General features: G+C 38.7%; 1 pseudogene; it reads right to left on the bottom strand.

Moving 5' to 3' along the window:
• Positions 1 to 11,920: 11,920 nt before the first annotated feature.
• Positions 11,921 to 14,982, bottom strand: LOC107149990 (annotated as a pseudogene).
• Positions 14,983 to 22,492: the final 7,510 nt, after the last annotated feature.

Here is a 22,492-nt window from a genome sequence, read left to right as displayed (position 1 = left end):
GTGTCATTGCTGGTATAATTTTTCCAAGGGCTTCTTGCATGGAGCCATCAATTGGCTTGGTATTGTGGCATTTTGTATCCTCCCTTTCTGTTTGTAGCAGGTTATTTATGGTGTTTCTGTAAAAACCACTATGGTCGTTATTTAAATTAAACAAAAAGGGGAAATGTTAGAGTCTGTAAACAAGTCAAAATAACACCTGGCATTTTGCCAGGGGAATGTTAGAGTTCTTAAACAAGTCTGGATGATGCCTGGCAAAATGCCAGAGGGAGTGGTTTGAGAAGTAACAAAAGCAAGCCATTAAGTGTGGAGATTCCTTACATAAGTTGTTCGTCATCCCCCCCCCCTCCCCTGTTATTTTGCTGCAGCCGAACTGCGGCAATGAACTAGCAAGTACTGGTCACTGCAGGTGCATTGATTTAAAATCTCCACCAATTGGCATTAAGCAAAGAGCCTAGAGCCCACCTAAGCCTAAACCCTGCCTCCAGGAATTCCTGCTCCTTGATTACCTCTCTCCAGCAATCCAGAGGGTGGAGTATCACACTACAGAGGACCCCCACCTAAAATTGCTGAGAAGATAAACTAAGAATCTTTTGAATGCCAACAGAAAGAATTCTTTAACTTTTCATCAAGATTTTTTTTAATTATTTTTCTCTATTTAATTGTGACCTTATAGTAAATGGACATTTATACATATTCATATTTGTTTTTTTCTCATTTCTAGCATTTTTGAAGACAGTTATTTTTCATGGATTAGTTTTTTGTGAACTAGGATGTTTGATTAGTATATTTTAGTTTTGTTTTATATTCTTTTATTTTTATTTTTAATTTTTTAAAAAAGTTTACTTTATATGTATATTTTTCTCATACCTGATTCCCTTGATTCTCTTTTCTTCTGCTAACAGCCAATCTCTATTGTTCTTCCACTCATTCCTTAATTTTTTCCTTCTTCTTCTCCCTTCCTCCTCCCTCATAGTCATCATATTCTTTATCAGTTCTGTTCTCTCCCTGTCCACCATGTGAAATTATAAACTATTTTGCATTTGCTGTTTTTATTGTAAGCAATAACTGATCATATCATTTCTGTTTGTTGTGATAATTAACATTGTGGACATCATAGTAGGAACTATTTAGTTTAATGCTATATATAGTTTGCCTTGGTTGTTGTTATTATTTGTCTCCCCCTAAACAGTGAGGTACTTGAAACCTTCAGGGACACTCTAGGTCCACAGGGTAGAAACTCTACTGCCTCAGATCCATATTTAGAAGGGTAGACACACAAACAACATGAAAAGCAAGGGAACAGATTGCCCCAAACAAAGACACTCCAATAACAGAGTTCATTGACACCACAGTGGAAGAAATGTCAGAGAAGGAGTTTAGAATGCACATAGTTAAACTGATCTGTGAAGTAAGGGATGGTATACGAAATGAAATCAGAAAGAAAATACAGGAAGTGAAAGATCACTTCAATAAAGAGGAAGAAATTGGCAGGGTGGTGGGGAGGAACAGAAATCCTGGAAATTAAGGAAACAATAAACCAAATTAAAAATTCAATAGAAAGCATCACCAACAGACTGGGCCACTTGGAAGAAAGAACCTCAGACAATGAAGACAAAATATATAATCTTGAAAATAGAGTTGACCATGGAGAGATGTTAAGAAACAATGAACAGAATCTCCAAGTGGTCCTTTCTTCCTTCTTGCTTCACCCCACATTTTGTGATATAGAGCAGAGACTCCTTTCTGCCAGGGAAGTGCAGAGATATAAACCACCTGAGGATCCTGGAAACTGCCCCAGCGATGGAAGAACACCAGGAGCTCCAGAGGAAAGCAATAGAAGCTAAAGGAAGCGAAACGTGGGAAAACTAAAGCAAAAGAAACAATGGGATATATGGGTTGATGGGGAAAACCAAAGCAGAGAGGAGGATGAAGTGTCCCCTTCCTGGCACAAATAAAAGATTCCTAATTAACACAACCAAGAACACATTGCCTTCCCATAAGGAGCAAGCACAAGAACAAAAAGAAGGCAATAAGGAACCTGAAAAAATCCAGGACCAGAAGGAAGCATACCAGAAGAAGCACAAAAGTCAACCCTATAAGCACAGCTTGCACACTCAAGGCTAGGTGGGGTACTCATCCCCCAAGAAGGCAGGGCACCCAGGCAAGTGCAACCCGTGGCCCAGCAGGTGGTGAGGCTGAGCGGGAGGAGCCAGCCCATGCCAGCTGAGCCCACACCACCCTTGGTACTAGGGTGTGTTAGTACAGGTGAGCCAGCAGGGCAGGTGTCTAAGAGCCATCTTCTCAGTAGGTCCTTTGTTGTTTTTAAAGATGGCTGTTGGTGGCAGGTGGAAAATGACCTCGAGACTTATCGAGGAAATAATTACAAAGGGACTTGCCCTGAAGATGTCTTGGCATGTGTGAGCTACTTTGACAGTATAGTATACATCTGTGTTATTTTTATCCTATTTTGTTTGGAAGTTAGTTTCAAAACCTATAAATATAAAATTTAAAGTTTTCAGATTATTAAAACTAGTCCCAGTTTTTTGATGTGCTGCACTTTTGGTCATTTCTCAAAATTTCTCGAAATACTTGTAAATCCTAAAACAAAACAAAACAAAAAAAACCTTCAAGAATTATGGGATGGGGCTGGGGATGTGGCTCAAGCGGTAGCGCGCTCGCCTGGCGTGCGTGCGGCCCGGGTTCGATCCTCAGCACCACATACAAACAAAGATGTTGTGTCCGCCGAAAACTAAAAAATAAATATTAAAAAAAAAAATTCTCTTTCTCTCTTCTCTCTCTCTCTCTCTCTCTCTCTCTCTCTTTAAAAAAAAAAAAAAAAAAAGAATTATGGGATAACATGAAAAGACAAAATTAAGATTTATCCAGACAGATGAAGGTGCAGAGATATAAACCAAAGGAATGCACAATCTTTTCAATGAAATAGTATCAGAAAATTTCCCAACTCTGAAGAATGAAATGGAAAATCATAGACAAGAGGCTTATAAAACCCCAAATGTACAAAATTACAACAAACCCAAATCAAGGCATATTATAATGAAAATATCTAGCATACAGAATAAGGGTAGAATTTTGAAGGCTGTGAGAGAAAAATGTCAAATTACATATAGGAGGAAAACAATTTGGATCTCAGCTGATTTCTAAACCCAGACCTTCAAAGGTAGGAGTCCTGGAGTAACATATACCAAGTTCTAAAGGAAAATGGATGTCAACCAAAAATCCTATAGCCAGCAAAATTAAGCTTCAGATTTCAAGATGAAATAAAAACCTTCCATGATAAACAAAAGTTAAAAGAATTTGCAACTAGAAAGCCTGTACAACAGAATGTTCTCAACAAAATATTCCATGCAGATGAAATTAAAAAAGGAAGTTTGTGTGGTCAGAGAAGTAGAAGGAAAAAAAGAATTCATCTGACATATAGTGATATAGAGTTTACATCTATGTAGTTTTGCCTAATGTCTTACTAGCACTATTCTAGCTGACTTGAAGCAAACCTATGGTCATATTTATTACCTGCTCAAGGGCCTACAAGAATTCTCCATGAACTAAATAGACAATATCTAAATTCCTGGGACGGGTATTTTGCAGCCCTGCCATAATGTAAGTACAATTAAGTTTCAAAGAAATTTTTATGAAAAACTAATTATGTGTGTGTGTGTGTGTGTGTATACACATAAATAATACATGATATTGTTTTATAGCATTTCAACCCTTACATAAAAGAATAGGAATTCTCCTATTGCTTTGTTTTATTTTCTACTGAATATCATATTTATAAAATTCTCCCACATTGATATATTCATAATTACCCATCCCATCCTCTAGCTGATGGACAGTTAGTTTATTTCCATTTTGCTATGATTATTCTATATTCTATATTTATGTGCAATAAATTCTCTGAATTCAAATTTCTGGAGCAAAGAATATTTAACTTTACTAGATGTTGATATATTGTTCTCCAAAATAGTTGCACCAACTTGCAATCTCACCAGCAGTGTATACGAGTGTCCACTTCTCTGCTTCCTCTCTAACACTTTATACCATCAGGCCCACTTGCCAACCTGCTTTTACAGCTTTAATTCCCTCTACTCTCTTTTTTTAATCATCATTCAGGTGAGTTGTAAAACTCATTGACTCCTAAAATGTTCTGCAAATGATTTCCCTGTTCCCAGAGTATTTATTAATCAGTCACCCCTATCAAAAACCCTGCTAAGGGCTGGGGATGTGGCTCAAGCAGTAGTGCGCTCGCCTGGCATGCATGCGGCCCGGGTTCTATCCTCAGTACCACATTCAAACAAAGATGTTGTGTCCGCTGAAAACTAAAATAAATAAATAAATAAATCACCCTGCTAAATGTTAGGGAAACAAAATTGAGAGGACGTGGTCCCTGCCCTAAAGGACTTTATAATTTCCTGGAGAGACAGACTTGCAAAGCTAGTCACAATGATAGTATATTCAAACAACAGAATGCCTGAAGGCAGAAGCAACAGGACAGTCACCTCATTTGGGAATAGCAGGAAGGACAGGAGGGGAGAGAGTCAAGAGAAGACTTAAACAGGAATAAGTTGGACTCTGCACTCACCCCTGGAGTTTCCTCTGCCTGAAGATCCTTCCCTCTTTCTTGTCCTTTTCCTGCTCAGCTCAAAGGCCAGCTCTTCAGATAATGTCCCAGTCACTCCAGGAACATACTTTGCACTTTTCTTATGGCCTATCTCCTATTGCCTCACATTGTAGATATTTGCATGTGTGGAATTAACCTCCTCTACTACTAAATTTAAACTCATTAATAGGAGGTGGTGCTCTCTTATATCTGCCCTCTTCATATCTCCCCAATAGCCTAGAATATGGCTGGCACACAATGCTTGTTGAATGAAAGATTAACACAGGATAGAGGGGGCTGCATCATTGCTTCCCATCCTCCCAGATACTTGACTCTTCAAACACATTAAGTAATTGCTAAATTGAATTACTATTTGCTATTGCCTAAGAAACAGAAGGCTTTAAAACAATGATAACAACAGTGACTTCTTAAAGTTATCTCTTCTAGTCCCTTGGTGCAATAAACATATTCTGTTTTATAAAGTCATCTACTCTAGTGCAACAAACGTATTATGATACATTTTTAAGTCAAGGCCAATCCAAGGGACTTGCTCTAATATTCTGTTTCCTGCTTCTTTAATAAATACTACATTCTCATTTTCAAAGATCTAGATAGTACTGATCCAGAACAACTATACCCATCAGCAGAATGAAAAACACTGCACACCTGCCTGCTGCAGCAGTGGAAGGAGATAGGAAACAACTTGGACCTTGGAAGCTGGTGCCTTACAAACTTTTTCTAGAAGGGGTCTTCCTCTTTTTAAAAGTGAGGGGTGGGGGTAGGGGTGTGGGTAGGGGTGGGGCTGGAGTTGTGGCTTAGTGGTAGAGCACTTGCCTAGCACGTGTGAGGCACTGGATTCAATTCTCAGTACTACATAAAAATAATTGAATAAAATAAAGGTCCATAGACATCTAAAGAAAGTTAAAAAAAAAGAGTGGGAGAGTAATCAAATGCTTTGAGAGTTTTAACATATACAATGAGTTTGTAAAAAGTTTGTTAAGAGTGAGGCACTATGGTGCATACCTGTAATTCCAGTGGCTCCAGACACTGAGACAGGAGAACTGCAAGTTCAAAAGCCAGCTTCAGCAACTTAGTGAGGCCCTGTCTCTAAATAAAAAATAGATCTGGGGATGGCTCAGTGGTTAAGCATCCCTAGGTTCAATCCCCAGTACAAAAAAATAATAACAATAATAAATAAAATAAATAAATAGAAAGGGCTGGGGATGTGGCTCAGTGGTTAAGCACTTCTAGGCTCAATCCCTGGTACCAAAATACCCCAAAATTTATTAAGATCCTGGTAAATAAACTCACGTTACAAATAATCAAACTTACAGAAGTGTTGCAGGTTATCCTTGGTCTTTGAGAGTTCTGTTGAGAGCACAGAAATCAATAGAGGGACTTGCAGTTGAACAGGACAATAGCTATTTGCTGAGAGCCATAGCCAAGTAGGAATGATGCATGGCATTTTGGGTTGAAAGGTGACCCTGCTCAGGGATTAGGGTGGCTCCGGGTTTAGGATTTAGGGTGGATCCTGCTGGGAATAGGGCAGCTCCAGGATTAGGGTGGATCCTGCTGGGATTAGGACGTATCCTGCTACCTCAGGCGCCCGCTCCTTTGGAGTTCCCGTTGAGTTCTCGCGGGGTTCTGAGAGAACTGGCGTGCGGAGCCCGGTGGAGGCAGTGTGTTCCCAGGAAGTGTGTGTAGAGTGTTGGTGAGAGTTCGGGAATAAAGAGTTGCTGTTTGAATCTATAAGGCTTTGTGGTGGCTCGGTTATTTTGTGCCCAGCCAGACTGCGGCATTTGGCGGCCCGTGCAGGGAACGCCTGAAGCTCGGAGGTAAGTGAAATTGCTCGCCCCTGAGGGAAGGCGAGAGAATGGGTGACCATTTCAAAAAACAATGTGTTCTTGTTTTGATTTATTTTGTTTTTATTTCAAGTTGCCTGTTCCTAGAACTTTCTCAGGCAAACTGGGGAAAATGGTTGACTCAAGATTTGAAGTTGTTCGCCCCCGAGGAAGAGAAATTGTTAGAGGAAGGAGGCACCCCAGTAAGACCAAGAACAATAAGGGCATATGTTGATACAATACAAAAATGTAGCCCATGGCTTTTTAAAGAGAAGTTGTTAAATATATCACAATGGGACCATCATGTTCAATTTACTCAAAGTTCAAATATTCAAATGGGCCAGTTTGTATTTTCTGAAAAGTGAATTTAAAAACATTTGAAATAGCTCTTTTTCTTTCTCCTTTTCTTTCCTTTTTTCCCTGCTTACTTCTTGACACACAGGAAACATAGTCACTCATTCCCCAGAAAAAGAAATAGTGGAAATTTGTCCTGAAAAGTAAAAAAGCTTGTTAAAGAAGGAAGCAGATTACTTTATGCACCCAGAATCCTTTACCTGTGTCTGCCATCCCATAGCTAAGAGAGTCCCATCCTGCAATAATAGCAAATTCAGGAGCTTCTTCATCCCTTTCATCATTGCTAACCACTTACTGTGGACATTTCTTTGACTGTGCAAAGAAGGAAGCTCTCAGCAGAAGCTAAATAGAGGGGAAAGTACAAGATGTCATATGATTATGTTTTATTCATGAGAAACAGCAGGAGAGCAGGGCAGGGTTAGGAAAGAGCTGTTGGTCACAGTGGGTACTTTTACCAGCCACACCCACAGAACTCAGAACAATCTCAGGCTGTTGGGATACAAAGAGGCAACACAAAACATTTTGGCTGTACTCAGGACTTAGCTTCATATTAAAAGGGACAATTTTAAAGGTAGCAAAACTGAGGGATAGTTACACAGACACAGGTCTCTTCCAGCGCAAAGATTCTATTTTAGTATTTTGAGATTTTGGGGGGGGAGGCACACTCAGCTGAACAAAGGAAGCCTTCACCTGTCAGTGTTGAAATATTTTTTTTTTTTTAGTTGTGGTGCCGAGGATCGAACTCAGTGCCCCACACATGGGAGGCAAGCGCTTTACCACTGAGGTACAGCCCTAGCCCACAACCCAGGTTTTAAGTTCAAGTTCTTGCCACTGACTCAGCAGCCCTCTTTTCTTTCTTAATAAAGAACACTCTTTGAAGAGACTCCCCAGGTGATCCCAAACCCAGCTGTCACAGGTATGTCCAGGTGACTAGAATGACAGGGGACATCTTCAGGCCCTTGGATATCTTCAGTATCTGCTCTACTTCCCACCAACCTTAAATCTATTTAGCTTCTGCTGAGAGCTTCATTACAATCTAGCCGAGGGCCCCTTAAGTATAATTCTGCAATTAATTCATTCAATAAAGACCTAATAAATCTATCCCTGAAATTCATTCATTCAACAATATTTAGTAAGTTTCTTTTATTTTCTAACATTGCACCAAGCACTGAAATACAGATGTGAATTAAACATGATCTTTACTTCAAAGAACTTCTGGGTTGGTGATAAGAAAAATGAAATCCATTCTGGAGAACTTAAACTTTTCTGGAATATTAAGATGATTATGCATGGATATGCTTTGTAGATAAGTGCCATTTTCTGATTATCTATTATTGAAATCAAGATTCTCTGTCCAAATACATCTGTGCACACATAGGACCTTAGATGATTACACTATTAGAACTTAAACTGGTCTCATGGAAAGGGTTTTTGCAATTCATTCCTTCTTGGGTTTGTTTCTGAGGTATTTCTTAGAAGTGAAGAACTTAACCAATAATTTAAGCATATTCTCCATTTTTGAGAGTCAAAGGGCACATCAGAAAATAAACAGAGTACTGTGTCTGAGAATTTTTGTTCCCCTTCATTTTGATGGCATTGCAAACCTTGTTAAAAGAGCCATGAGATGCGCTTAATTATTCTGTAGAATTCATATTGGAAAAACAACTTTATAAGCTGAGTTTTGACATTTTCTATTTTGTTGGCTAATTTTGCCATCCAAAAATTGTTTTATAGTTTAATATCTGGGCTCTTAACTAAATATACTTAGTGCTTGAAACTGAGATACACACTCAGAGTCACAAGTTCAAGATGTTTTACCACATCTTCAATGTTTTACCACATCTAATTCTGTCCTCAAAGTTTTGACTATAATTCTATCTGTCGTCGTCATATTATCAGCCTTAATAAATTCCCAGTAGATAAAAGTAGCCCAGATACAGGTGTGAATTAAACATGATCTTTACTTCAAAGAACTTCTGGGTTGGTGAGTTCAAAATCAAGTTATCTTGGCTATAATAAGTATTGAATCATCATTTCATTCTTTCATCCAACATTTATTGGGGCTTTCTGAGGGACAGGCATTCTTCTAGATATTGAGAATACATCAATGAGGAAAACAATGAAGTTGACATTTTAGTGGAGTTTACATTCACTTAATCAAAAGTCCCAAATAACCAATTTTGAGAATGAACTCCATTTTTATGGGTAAGGGAGATAAATGACAAGAATCTACACTATTGGAAAGTTTCAGCATAGTATGGTTAAAGAATCACTGGATTTGTAGTCCAGAGATAGATTTGTAATCCTAATTGTTCAAATACTCCTTGCTATTTTTTTTTATTCCGACTTAACTCATCTGTTATGAAGTGGCATTAAATTTCATAATTTCAAAATTCCCTTATGAATTGAATGATCAGTCTGTTTTTCTATTACATGAAACAAGCATTTACTTAAATAAGGTAAATGTATATTCAATGAAAGGTACAGATTTTTTTAAATTAAAAGATGTGTAGGAGTCATGCTAAATTTCTATGCCTTCAAGTATGAGAGATGGTAGTAAGTGAGCATGGGCTGCAGGTCTCACCTGGAGCCGCCCAGGGGTGTCCTTCCGGGAAGATGGGCAGAAAGATCTGTGAAGGGTCCAGAAATTGGAAGCTGCCTGGGGCTCCAGCTAGAAGGGCACCCCAGGGCAACTTTGTCTCAGAGTGCATCTCCAACTTCAGCTTTTTCCTCCACAGAACTCATAATGCCTAGGGCTGGAGGGAGCCTAAGTCAGCTTGTAAGCATGCATACACAAGCAGCACAGATGTGTGTACATGCACATAATAGCACAAGCTGCAGGTCACATTAATAGCTATGAAACTGGACCTTGATGTACAAATGTTTCCCCCCCCTACCCCGTTTATAATGAGAAAAAGGTATTTAAGTTAGGAATGATCCACTCTACAATGAGGTAATCTTTTTTCAAGGGTGCATGGGTCTTATTCACTGTATATATTGAAAGTGACCCTGATGTAGAAGTGGGCAGGGAGTAAGAAGTAGAAGGCAAGACATCTGACATGTTTTAAGGAAGAGAAGTATTAAGCATGTCAAAGATTGATTTCCTCCTACTTAGAAATGTGTCAGGACAGACACATTTGTGTCAAAGCCAGTGTCAGCAGAGACCTCCTTCAGGAGGTCAGGAGGGAAGCCAGATTTCAGAGTGGGGAGTCCTGAAGGGAAAGCAGCTAGTGTGACCCTTGGAGAGCTGTGTCCTTGGAAGGGAAGAAAGGAAGGAGAAAGGAGTGCATTGGAGAATGGGGCAAGGAAAGAGTTTCCAAGATGAGCAAGAACCAGATGAAATGTTCAAGGTAGCAAAATCAACAGATTTATACACTAAAGTACCATTTTTCTTACCAGGCAGATTCTTTCCCTAGTGAATCACAAGTTTTCATGAGATAGTGTTTTCCCCTAAATGGGACTTGTCTTCTATATTTTAGGATATTTTATAGGGTCCCAGGCTGTCTTTCCTTGTTCTCTTTTCCTTCCTTTATGTATTGTAACAAGCTCTGCCAAGAAAGGCTGAGCTACAGAGCGCTTCAGCACTTAGCATTGAATGAGGACTCACCCCACCTCTCCTTGGTCTCTAAGCGAAAGCTGCTAAGGAACTGGCCTGGCCACTGTTCCCAGAAGCCTGGCACTGCAGGAGCTTCTCTCAGTCACCAGAGAGGGGTAGAATTTTGTTTTGTTTCCTGATCTAGTTATCTTTTTTTTTTTTTTTTTCCTTTTTTTCTTTTTTTTTTACTGGGGATTGAGCTGAATCTGGGAACACAACCTCTTCAAAAAAGTGAATTTGGTTTGGTCAGATAATGGTGAATTTCAATGACCCCCTTGCAGTTTGACTTTCTCATAGTCTAGAGAAAACTGCAACCTACAATGCATACAGAGAAATGATATGATCAATAACAAAGGATTACAATAAAGACTGAAAAACAAACTATAAAACTTTGGCTCATAACACAACTAAAGAGTCTGTCCACAGTGGATGGTCACTTCTTTCAAGAAGTCCTTAGAGTCTAGGTATATTTCAAGTGCAAGGTAATGGGGGAATGTTATTGATGTGAACCAAGCTCAGAGTTTCTCCCAACTGTTAACCCAACCTGATCCTTTACTTAGAAAAATCTTTCAGAAAAATAAGCATTTATCCTAAGAAAAATTATCTTTACCTCACTTTCTAAACCATATGGCCTTTCCTCACTCTTCTGATAGAAATAAAAAAGAGGAATTTGGTTAGTAGTACCAAGAAAGCATTGCATTACCCAATTGTCCAGCTGGGAGAAAGAAAAAAATTAATCTCTTTCTCTGAAAGAGAGAGAGTTAGGATCAAAACTCCTTTGCTTCTTGTCTTTTTAGGCCCTCTTTATTTCTATGTAGTATCCCAACATGCAGATCCTTCTCTCTCTCTCTCTCTCTCTCTCTCTCTCTCTCTCTCACACACACACACACACACACACACACACACACACACGCATGTGCACAATGAAGATGCACCTCAGAACATCCTTCTCATCATTACATAATCTGGCTTCATAAAGAGCAGGTATACTTAAGTGTCTCTCTCTGGACCTTCCTCAGCTTTGCTGTTATAATAATAATAACAATAGTAGTAACTGTTTTCTTTCATGACAAAAGAAATAGAGATCAAAAGAAAAACAAAGGCTCCAGTTGTTGAGGAAAAGGAAACACTGGGAATTGAACTTCTCTGGTGGAGTCTCAAGCCCGGGAGTGTAGCTGCTCATCTCATCCATTTATCCAACTAGGGCCACCCCATTTCGAGGGTTTTTTGTTTTGTTTTTGATCATGCACTTTTCTTCAGAGACCAGGGAAGCTATTCCTTGAGCGCATCTGTTTCATTGACATAATCCGGATTCCAAAGCAGTTCCTCACAGCTTTCTTTTTATTTCTTTTTCTTTTTTTTTTTTTTAAACATATTTATTTATTTATTTATTTTTTAGTTATTGGCAGACACAACATCTTTGTTGGTATGTGGTGCTGAGGATCGAACCCGGGCCGCACGCATGCCAGACGAGCGTGCTACCACTTGAGCCACATCCCCAGCCCCTCTTTTTATTTCTTAAACTTTCAAGATCCCCAGCCTCTTTGAGGAACAGAATTCCTTTCTAATGTGACACGTTTAGTGAACCCTCCCCTGAATAAACTTGGTTTTTGTGTGTGTGTGTTTATTAGTGGGAAAATCTCAACCCAACAAAAACTTAATATGTAAAAATCATGAATTCAATAATTTTAAATGAATTTTTATTTTATTGTTTATAATATATAGCCATGCACAGAATAACAATGTTTTGTTTAACCATGGACTGCATATGTGATGATGGTCCCATAAGATTTTTTTATACATATAATTTAAGATTATTGTATCTCCTTATAAAAGGAATACTTCAACAGATTCTTCATGCTATGAAGCAGAGGAATGTTGACTTTTTAAACAGAAACAGATTAAAAAAAAAAAAAAAGATACAGGATTCCTTCAGTTCTTTACTAGCCTTAGAAAAACTTTCCAGAATACTTCACACTGTTCTGCAGCCAATACTGTGCATTCTGTATCTGGTCCTGTGTTCCTGTAATGGTAATGGTCTGATCTTTGAGTCCTTCTAAAGGCTCACCATCAATTTTGGTCGAATCTCCTGACTTATGACACATTTGCTTAATCCGCTGACCACCTTTGCCAATGATAAATCCAGTCAAATCTTTTTTTTAAAATTTTATTCATTTATTTATATGCAGCACTGAGACTCAAACCAGTGCCTCACACATGCTAGGCGAGCCACAATCCCAGGCCCCCAGCCAAATCTTTGGGAATAGTTACTTGTGTTGTAATAATAGGCCCATCAAGATCACCATATGAGCTACGACTCCTTCATAGGAATAACCTTATCCAGAGTCACTCTGTGGTTCATAAGCCACCTGCCATTCTGATGGGCTCCATGTATTTATTGCAGAGTCCCAAGTTTCATTAGCACTGAAACCAACTGTGCCACCATAGCAGTCTCCAGGTCTTCCTCTTTTGTTTCAGGCCATGAGGCCTCCCCCTCTAGGGCCAGAGACATAGCTCAGTGGTATGGGGGCTTGCCTACCATGTGTGTAGGCCCTGGGTCCAATTCCCAGTACTATAAAAAAAAAAAAAAAAAAAAAAAAAAAAACTTTAATTTAGATCTTCTCCTCTAGGTGGTGGTGGTAGAAGAAGAAGAGGATTTTGAGTTCTGCTAGACCCCAGCCACCTTGACCAGGAGGAAGAGGTGGTCCTTGATGAGGGCTCATATTATCATTATCTCTTCTAGAGAGAGGCATGGGATTCCTACCAGGTGGAATTCTGTCAAAACCACCTCTTCCCTGCCTGGGAAATCCCACTGGATGTCCATGGTAGTCACCAAAAATCATTGTAAAACCACCATAATTATGTTTCACCATAAAAATTGGGATCATAAGGCTGTGCATGTCCTTTGATGGGAGATTCATATATAAGATCAAGGGTTATCTTTATGCACTCTACCACCCTATCAAGCTTTCCTCCAATAAGAATGACTCTATCAGTGGAATGAGGGTAGCATTCCTGGAAAAACTGGATTGTTGCCTGAGTATTCTTTCAAAGTTCTTTGACCCCAATGGTTCGTCCTGCCAGACTCTGCTGAATCAACGGTTTCAACTCGCAAAGTCACTTCCTTTACAGTGTTGGTAATTTAAGCATTCCACTGCATAAGATTAGAGGGGGAGCTGGCTGGTTGCAGTGGGTGATGGCAACTGTAGGCCCTCTTCCAAGGTAGAGATGATTTTCTTCAGAATTTCTGCAATTGTTTCAGTATCAACACTGATACTCCATATGTGCTCAGGGCCACTGCTGTCTGAAACTGAAACACTGCCATTGTGTCTGTCCAGAGAGCCTTAATATTCTTGCCTCCTTTTCCAATTGCTGCCCCAGCATTCTTGCTCTGAAGCAGAATTCGTAATTCAACCATCTCATCAGTGTTTTGAGATTTTTCAAAGCTTGCTCCTCTTCTATATCTTCTGCAGGGCACTTACCAAATTCACCATACTTTTCAGTGTTGGGGAAGGTTTCCTCTGGCTATTCAGTTTCCATTTTCTTGTATGGAATGGACACACTAATCAGTTATTATTATATATCCTTGTGCAGCAGAACTATAGTGTTCTGGGCAGGACTAATAACCGACACACTACAGTGGCTTCATGATCCCCTCAAAGTCTCTAGGACCACAATGCAATTACAGATATATACTCGTGGAAAAAATTCCATCCTGTAAGATAATAATGAAGCTGGAAAGTTCCTATTGCACAGTGATGTCATAGCTGTCATAATGTCCTAGAGCAACATTACTCACATGTTTGTTGGGATGCTAGTGTGAACAAGCCTACTGTGCAGTCAAATGAAAGTATAACACTGAATGAAATACAGTACATAATACTTAATGATAACACATGGCTATGTTACTGGTTTGTGTATTTAATATCCTATACTTTTATCTTTGTTTTTTTATAAAAAAGTTAACTGTAAAACAGTCTCAGGAAGGACCTTTAGGAGCTGTTCCTGAAGAATGCATTGTTATCAAAGGAGATAACAGCTCCATATATATTATTGCCCCTTAAAGCCTTCCAGCAGAACAAAATGTATAAGTGAAAGACTGATCATTCTGACCCTGTGAAGGCCTCACCTATTTTATGTGTTTGTCTTAGTTTTTAATCAAAAAGTTTAAAAGGAAAAATTAATAGAAAACACTTTTATAATAAGGATATAAAGAAAATATGTTATATAGTTTTATAATGTGCTTGTCTTTTAATCTAAGTGATTGCAAAAGAGTCAAAAATTTTAAGAGTTTATAGAGTAAAAATGTTACAATAAGCTAAGGTAATTTATTACTGAAGAAAGAAAAATATTTTTAAATAAATACATTGTAGCAGAGTGATCCTCATGTCCTAGATCTTCATGTGCACTTGCCACTCATTCACTGATTCACCCAGAGCAACTTCCAGTCCCAGAAGCTCCATTCATGGTTTTCGCCCTATACAGGAGTATCATTTTAAAAAATCTTTTATGTCATTTTTACTATACTATACTTATACATTTCCTTCCTTCCTTCCTTCCTCCCTCCCTCCCTTCCTTCCTTTCTTTCTTTCTTTCCCCAGACATTGAACCCAGGGCTTCTTAACCACTGAGCCACATTCCCAGTCCTTTTTATGTTTTCTTTTGAACAGAGTCTCACTAAATTGCTGAGGGCCTCTTCTCAGTTGCTGAGGCTGGCTTTGAACTTGCCATCCTCTTGTCTTAGCCTCCCGAGACTCTGGAATTATAGGCGTGAGCCACCATGCCTGGCCCCTTCTCTACATTTAGAAATATAGATACTTACCATTGTATTACAGTTGTTCACAGTATTTAATATAGTAACATGCTATACAAGTATGCAGCTTGAGAGCAATAAGCTATTATATATTTATACACTATGTAGTCTAGGTGTATAGTAAGTTTTCCCATATAGGCTTGTGAAATACACTCTATGGTGTTTGCATAGTGGAATATTATTTTATTCAGAAGAGCCCCTTTGGATCACACCTGAGTTTATACTAAGAGGTGACTGAGGGTAGGCCTCTAGATAACTTCAGAGTCGTTATCAAATAACTATCTGGCAACTAGACAGATCAAGAATAGAGGATTGGAAATTTCACCCCACTCACCAACCTCTGGGAAGGAATGGGGGGTAGTTTAGAGATTAAACTCTATAAAAACTTGAACAATAAGATTTGATGATGTTTTGGAGCAGGGGTTGTGGCTCAGTGGTAGAGCACTTGCCTAGCATGTATGAGGCACTGGTTTCCATCCTCAGCACCATGCCGCAGCCCGGCTGGCTGGGCAAAATAAGCGGAGGGTGACGAATAACTTGTGTACGTTGATACAGCGGGAGTGGAAGCCGTTTATTGCAGGACAGGAGCAGTATTTATACATTCCACACAGCTTATCTAATTAGCATAAACTAGATACATCAGTCAACCAATAAGGAATCTCCACACTTAATGGCTCGTTTTTGTTACTTCTCAAACCACTCCCTCTGGCATTTTGCCAGGCACCATCCAGACTTGTTTACGAACTCTAACATTCCCCTGGCTAAATGCCAGGTGTCATTTTGACTTGTTTACAGACTCTAACAGCACCACATAAATATAAATAAATAAAATAAAGGTATTGTGACCCTCTACAACTAAAAAAAAGTTCCTGAACATGTGGAGGTACTGGGAGGGTGATGTGCCCAGAGAAGGTTCAGAAGCTCTGCCCCCATCTCCTCCTGGAACCTTGCCCTATGTGTCTCTTCCATCTGGTGGTTCAAAATCAATCAATAAATGTTTGCAGAGTGTTATTCCTGAGTTATATGAGATGCTCTAGCAAATTGCTGAACACAAGAAGTGGGTTTTGGGGCCTCCTGATTCATAACTTTTGGATTAGAAGTATCAGAGCCACAGAGTAGTGATTGGCATCTGAAGTAAGGAAAGGTTTGTGGGATCTGACGCCAACTCTGGGTAGATGGTGTAAGAATTGAGTTAAATTATAGGACATCCAGATGTTTTTGTACAGTTAGATAGTTAGAGAATTTCTTGGTGTGAGAAATCCTATATATTTGGTGTCACAAGTGTTGTTTGAGAGTGTGGAGAAACAGTGCTTTTCCCAGAGTTTATGTTTTGCTTTTTTCCCCTTTCATTTGGCTTTAGGCATTTATCTACATGGCTATGGATTAGAGTTTCTATTTTCAATTTATTTCTATTTAGTTTATTCACTTTTCTGTGATTACTGATGCTTTGATGTCTCCTCCTATCTGATTCTATAGTATCCACTTACCATGCATCCTTGCTATTTCTTCATCTTCAAAATCATCATCTCTTTCTCTCAAATGTTGGCTCCGGGTGTCATCTCTAGTTGTTTGGAAGTTATATATCTTAATCCTTTTCTTTAGTGGTTTCTTTTAGATTCAAACTGCATATTTAATTTATATTTCTTTATTGACATCTAAGGTTAATCAGCATCTGTATCCTTCTCCTGAACAAGATAAAAACCTTGGAGTGCTTTTATTTCCTTCCCCACCTCAACAATCTCCAGGTGACTATCCTGACTGCTTTTTATCTTTGCAAACTCCCTTAATTCCTCTCGAGATCTTGTTTTCTCATGCTAATATGGTTTTATTCTCCCTTCCAACCTCCCATCACTTATTTTGCAAGTGTCAGTTTTAATTCTTGCAGAATAAGTTGACACTCAGCTTACAACTTTAGGTAAGTACTGTTGTCTCTCAATAATGGAGTTGTGTCCTATCTTCTGTCTTGCTCTTACCCACCAGGCTAGGACTCTTACATTTCTGTCTTCCTCTTATTTCCAAGGAAGATTGTCATTTAGACTCTGAGGAAATTGTCCAACACCTGCCAGAAGAGGATAGCTTATTTTTGCTCATCATGACTGGTGCTTAACTCAGAACATGTTCTGTAGCTAATATTTATATACACACTTATCTATTTCCATATGGGCACTTATGAGCACCTGTTGTGCTGACACTACTGGTTGCCTCTTTCACATTCCTAAGTTTCCATGGTCCCAGGGGACTATGTAAGCATGGTGGCTGCTTCTGTCGTCTCATCTTGTACCTCACTATGCTCTGAAACCACTACATATCCTAATTTAGGTGTGAAAGTTTCTTTCTTCCTCTAATCATACAAGGTAAGGTTCTTCAACTAAAAAAAAAAATTCATTTGTAATAAAAGTTTGAGAATTAAATAAAACTTGAACAAACTCATAAAACAAAGACTTCATGGGAGAAATTAAAGTGTATTGAGCAATTTATTTCCCTAAAAAGGGGTTATATAAAGTAAATATTTTAATTCTCACAACTCTATGAGGGATGCAGTATTATTTTTGCCCTCATTTGTGGGTGAAGCAATAAACTTTGAGAGGCATAGTAGCATGCCCAGTTTTACAGAGGGTAAGTCGTAAAACCAGGATTTGAATGTAGGTGTGCCTGACTCCAGAGCCTGTTATTCTAACCACTGTCTGTCACAAATTCTAGTCATTGGCTAGTGCAGTTTGTAGGGTTGTCAGTTTTATTAGTTTTTCCCCCTTTCAACTTTGAAACTTATCCCTAAAACTCACATTTATTCTGAACAATTTCTCAGTAAAGTGTGCTTTGTCTATTATTTGTTCAACCTTCTCCTGAGCCGTTAGAATTTCAGACCTTGTCCCTGTAACCTGCTTTGAGTGGAGTGATCCAAATACAGGCAGGTGAGAAGTTTGAAGACTTCTATAGAATCCACATCCTTTAGCTATTTTGAACCTTCCTGTTTGAACTTACAGGCTCTTGACAAAGTCCAAGACTTTTCACAAAAGGCAAGTACTTGTGAAATCCATATAAAAGGAGATTAGGAAAGAGATGGGGTGATGTAAAAACTGCTCATTTTAAGGAAGATATACTTATAAGTGGAGTTTGCTTCATGTGGCCATTATTTCAAGTGGGGCTATTTGGGTGAATATTGAGCTTCACAAGTGAAACTTGATACAGAGAACTTTGACAAGGAACAGAAGAAAATAACAATGTTACATATCCTAAGAGGCAGAATAGGTGTGGAGAAGGGTCCAATAACAATTTTAACACTGCCTTTAAAAAGGAAATTGAAGGGGTTGTGGCTCAGTGGTAGAGCGCTTGCCTAGCATGTGTGAGACACTGGGTTCAATTCTCACCCCATATATAAATGAATAAATAAAATAATGGTCCATCAACAACTAAAAAATATTTAAAAAAATAAAAAAAGGAAATTGAATGATTCCACTGAGACCCAGACGAACAAGAAAAGACAGCAATTGCTTCAGGAAGAACTTGTGTGGGATGTCAGGAGAATCTTTCTGAAAAGTTCAAGTTATTTGATGCTGGACTTCCTTGTCAGAAATTAGTGGAATCTTCTCTAGATATATTTAAGGAGAGAACAGGCTGCTCTCCTTCCAGATGCTTGAACCAAGTTTATTCATTCATTCGACATAAATTTCAGAAGTGCCTATGAAGTGCTAGCCACTATCTGTGTGTGTACTAGGGATAGAGCTGTGGAGAAAGAAACTAACTTGTTTTCTTGGAGCTTTGGTGATAGTGGGAGAGAGATAATGAACAAGTGGCAGGTACTTTCAGATAAACATGCTATGATACAAGATGATTAACAGGGACGCACTAAAGGATTACCATGGATGTGGCCCAAGAAGTAATTTTGGAAGAGGTGATACATGAGGAGAGACCTGAAAGACAGGAAGGAGCCACCTAGTGTTGATTTAAGGAAGAGCATTCCAAGTGAGAGGGACAGCAAATGTATACTTCTAAGGGTAAGAAGGTTCCTAGGAAGGTAGGAAGAGTTAGGCAGGTTTACAGAACTGAAGATCTGCATGGCTGAAACATAGTAAACAAAATTGACAGCAGTCAGAGAGACAAGAGGAATGAAGTTGATCAGGAAAGAGTCTTCAAGATGATTGGATTTTACTCCAACTGTTTGAAAGCCATAGGAGGTCTTTAAGTTGTTACGTTTAATTTTTTTTTTATTTTTTTTTGAGTGATAAGATTTATTTATTTATTTATTTTGAGAATTTAAATATTTTCTAGTTATTGGCAGACACAACATCTTTGTTTGTATGTGGTGCTGAGGATCGAACCCGGGCCGCACGCATGCCAGGTGAGCGCGCTACCCGCTTGAGCCACATCCCCAGCCCAAGTTGTTACGTTTTAGAAACATGTCTTCTGGTTGTAGTGTGAAGAAGGGGTTACAAGGCAATAGAATAGAAGCAGGGAGGACCATGTAGGAAACTCCAGATGAAGCTGTCTAGGTGAGGGATGATGATGGTTTGGCCAAGGGTAGAAGCAGTGGACATACAGAGGAGTGGACAAATCAGAACATTTTTTTCAGTGCTTTGGATCCATCACTTCCAAAAGGAATTATATTTCTCTTATATTAAATTTCTCTTATATTATTGTTGGAATTATATTTCTATTATACTATTGTTGGAATTATATTTCTATTATATTATATTACTGCTACTACTACTACTACTACTACTACTACTACTACTACTAGGAATTGAACCCAGGGGCACTCAACCACTGACCCACATCCCCAGCCCCCTTTTTTAATATAGAGACAGAGTCTCACTAAGTTGCTGAGGGCTTTGCTAAATTGCTGAGGATGGCTTTGAACTTGAGATCCCCCTGCCTCAGACTCCTGAGCCGCTGGGATTATAGGCATGTGCCACCATGTCTGGCTTATTTCTATTATTTTTAAAAAGAAAAACAATGTAGACATATAAGAAGGATGAACATTTCATTTTCAGTGCCATGATTTCACAACAGCATGCACACTTCCATTGATTTGGGTGGAGAAGACGCAAGTTTGAAATGAGAACACCAATTGAAGCAGTGTAATACTAGTGTTATGGCACAGTCTTGATGGAAATACATTCTCTGCTTTGTATATCAACAATAGCTCTTTTCTTAACAGTTCCCCAAGTTCCACCATGTTTAATGGATATAAGGTGAGAAAGAGAAGTTGGGTCAGATCAGGCAGAATCTTGTACACTAGGATGAAATCATCATATTTTGTTTTGTAGGAGGAATCATTGAAGGTTTTTCTGAACAGAGGAATAACATGATCAAAAAAACTTACAAAGAAAGTTAATTTGAAAAAGAAAGGATCAAAGGGAGACATCCTGGAGACAAGAAAATTACTTGTGAAATTCTTATAATTATCCAGACAGGAAGGACTAAGGATTTAGACCAGGATGAAGATAAAGGAATTGGAAGAGAGAGGTGAGATGAAAAAAGAATTTGGAGGCTGATTCAATCCACAAAACTAACAATGGAACTAATGGGAGTTAGTAAGTGGGTTAGAAGTAGACAAGGGTTGAATCTGAATGGCTGGGATGTTGTTCAGACAAACTGGGGTACCAAAAGGAGATGATTCTAAGCAAGAGGCAATAGGATAGATCTGTTTCACAATAGTATGGACATACTTAACTCTACTGAACACCATTTAAAAATAGCTTTGTGTTTTATGTTATGTGTTCTTTACCACAATAAAGAAAGGGGGAAGAGGAGGAGAGGAGGAGGGGGAGAGAGGGGGAAGAGGAAATGGGATTTAAATAAAAAAGACTAACAAAGGCAAGCTATTTTTGTCAGCAACAGCAATCTGTTAAAGATCAGGCTTGAAGAGAATACCTTAGATGTGACTTACCAGACAAGCCAAGGAGACAAATGGCCTCCATTTGGCTTAATCCTGCAAAAGTGAAACACGATTTCTAGTGATCACATGAGCTTGTCCAAAATCCAGCTCTTACAGATGACCTCTGGGATTTTGTGTTATCTGGATCTCTGAAGAAACATATTCCATACATTTTTTAAAAAAGCACCAAGGGCCGGGTGCAGTTGCAAATGCTTATAATCTCAGTGGCTGGAGAGGCTGAGACAGGAGGATTGCAAGTTCAAAGCCAGCCTCAGCAACTTAGTAAGGCACTAAGCAACTTAGAGACCCTGTCCCTAAATAAAATACAAAAAAATGGGGCTGGGAATGTGGCTCAGTGGTTGAGTGCCCCTGAGTTGAATCCCTGGTACCGAAAAAATAAAACCCCAACAACAACAACAAAAAACACCCCCCAAAAGCACCAAGGGATACACAAAGTTGTCCCCACCCACTACTTATCACAGTTCTGCTGCTGTGCTCAAGGAGGAGTTGTGACATTACGCTTCATCTGTGACCATCCATTGCGTCTTGCCTGACCATTGTCTTGCTAGGTCATCTGCTAGGTGTAGGCTCACATTTAAGAAACTGGCAGACTTTTCCAAAGTGCTTGTATCACATTACATTTTCACCAGCAGTGTACAGAAGTGCTAGTTGCTCCACATCCTTGTCCACACTTGATATGGTCAATCTTTTGAAATATGCCTCTTCCAGTAAATATACTGATATTTCACTGAAGTTTTAATTTGCATTTCCTTAGTGGCTAATGATGTTGAGCGTCTCTTGTGTACTTATCTGCTAACCATATATCTTATCTGGTGAATTGTCTATTTGAATTTTTCCCCTGTATTTTTAATTGGGTCTTTTTGTTTCTTACCACTGAATTTTGAGAGTTCTATACAGAGTCCATATGTAAGTCCTTTATCAGATATGCAAGTTGCAGATGTGTTCTCCCCTGTCTATTGCTTGCCTTTCCTTAATATCTTTCAGGGATTAAAAAAATAAAATCAATTAAAACAATATATATCTTTCAGGGAGAAGAAACTTTTAACTCTGAGGAAGTTTTCTTATATAAAACATGCATTGGCATTGTATCTAACAAACGTTTTGTCCAACCTAAGGTCATAAGTATATTCTACATTTTCTTCTAAAAATTTTATAGCTTTAATTTTCAGACTTATGATCCACTTTGAGTTTATTATTATATGAAATTTACATTAAAGCTCTTTTTTGCTTTTGGATATTCAATTTTTACAAGATGATTGAAGAAACTTTCCTTTACCCATTGAATGCAATTTGTATCTTTAAGACAAAATACACCACTTTCCATTTGACTCTATGAAAGTTTAATTTCCTTCCTAGTTCACTCAATCTCCCT

The sequence above is a fragment of the Marmota marmota genome, unplaced genomic scaffold (genome assembly GCF_001458135.2).
Source record: "Marmota marmota marmota unplaced genomic scaffold, marMar, whole genome shotgun sequence".
Taxonomy (NCBI): Eukaryota; Metazoa; Chordata; class Mammalia; order Rodentia; family Sciuridae; genus Marmota; species Marmota marmota.
This window is presented reverse-complemented; position numbering and strand designations above follow the sequence as displayed.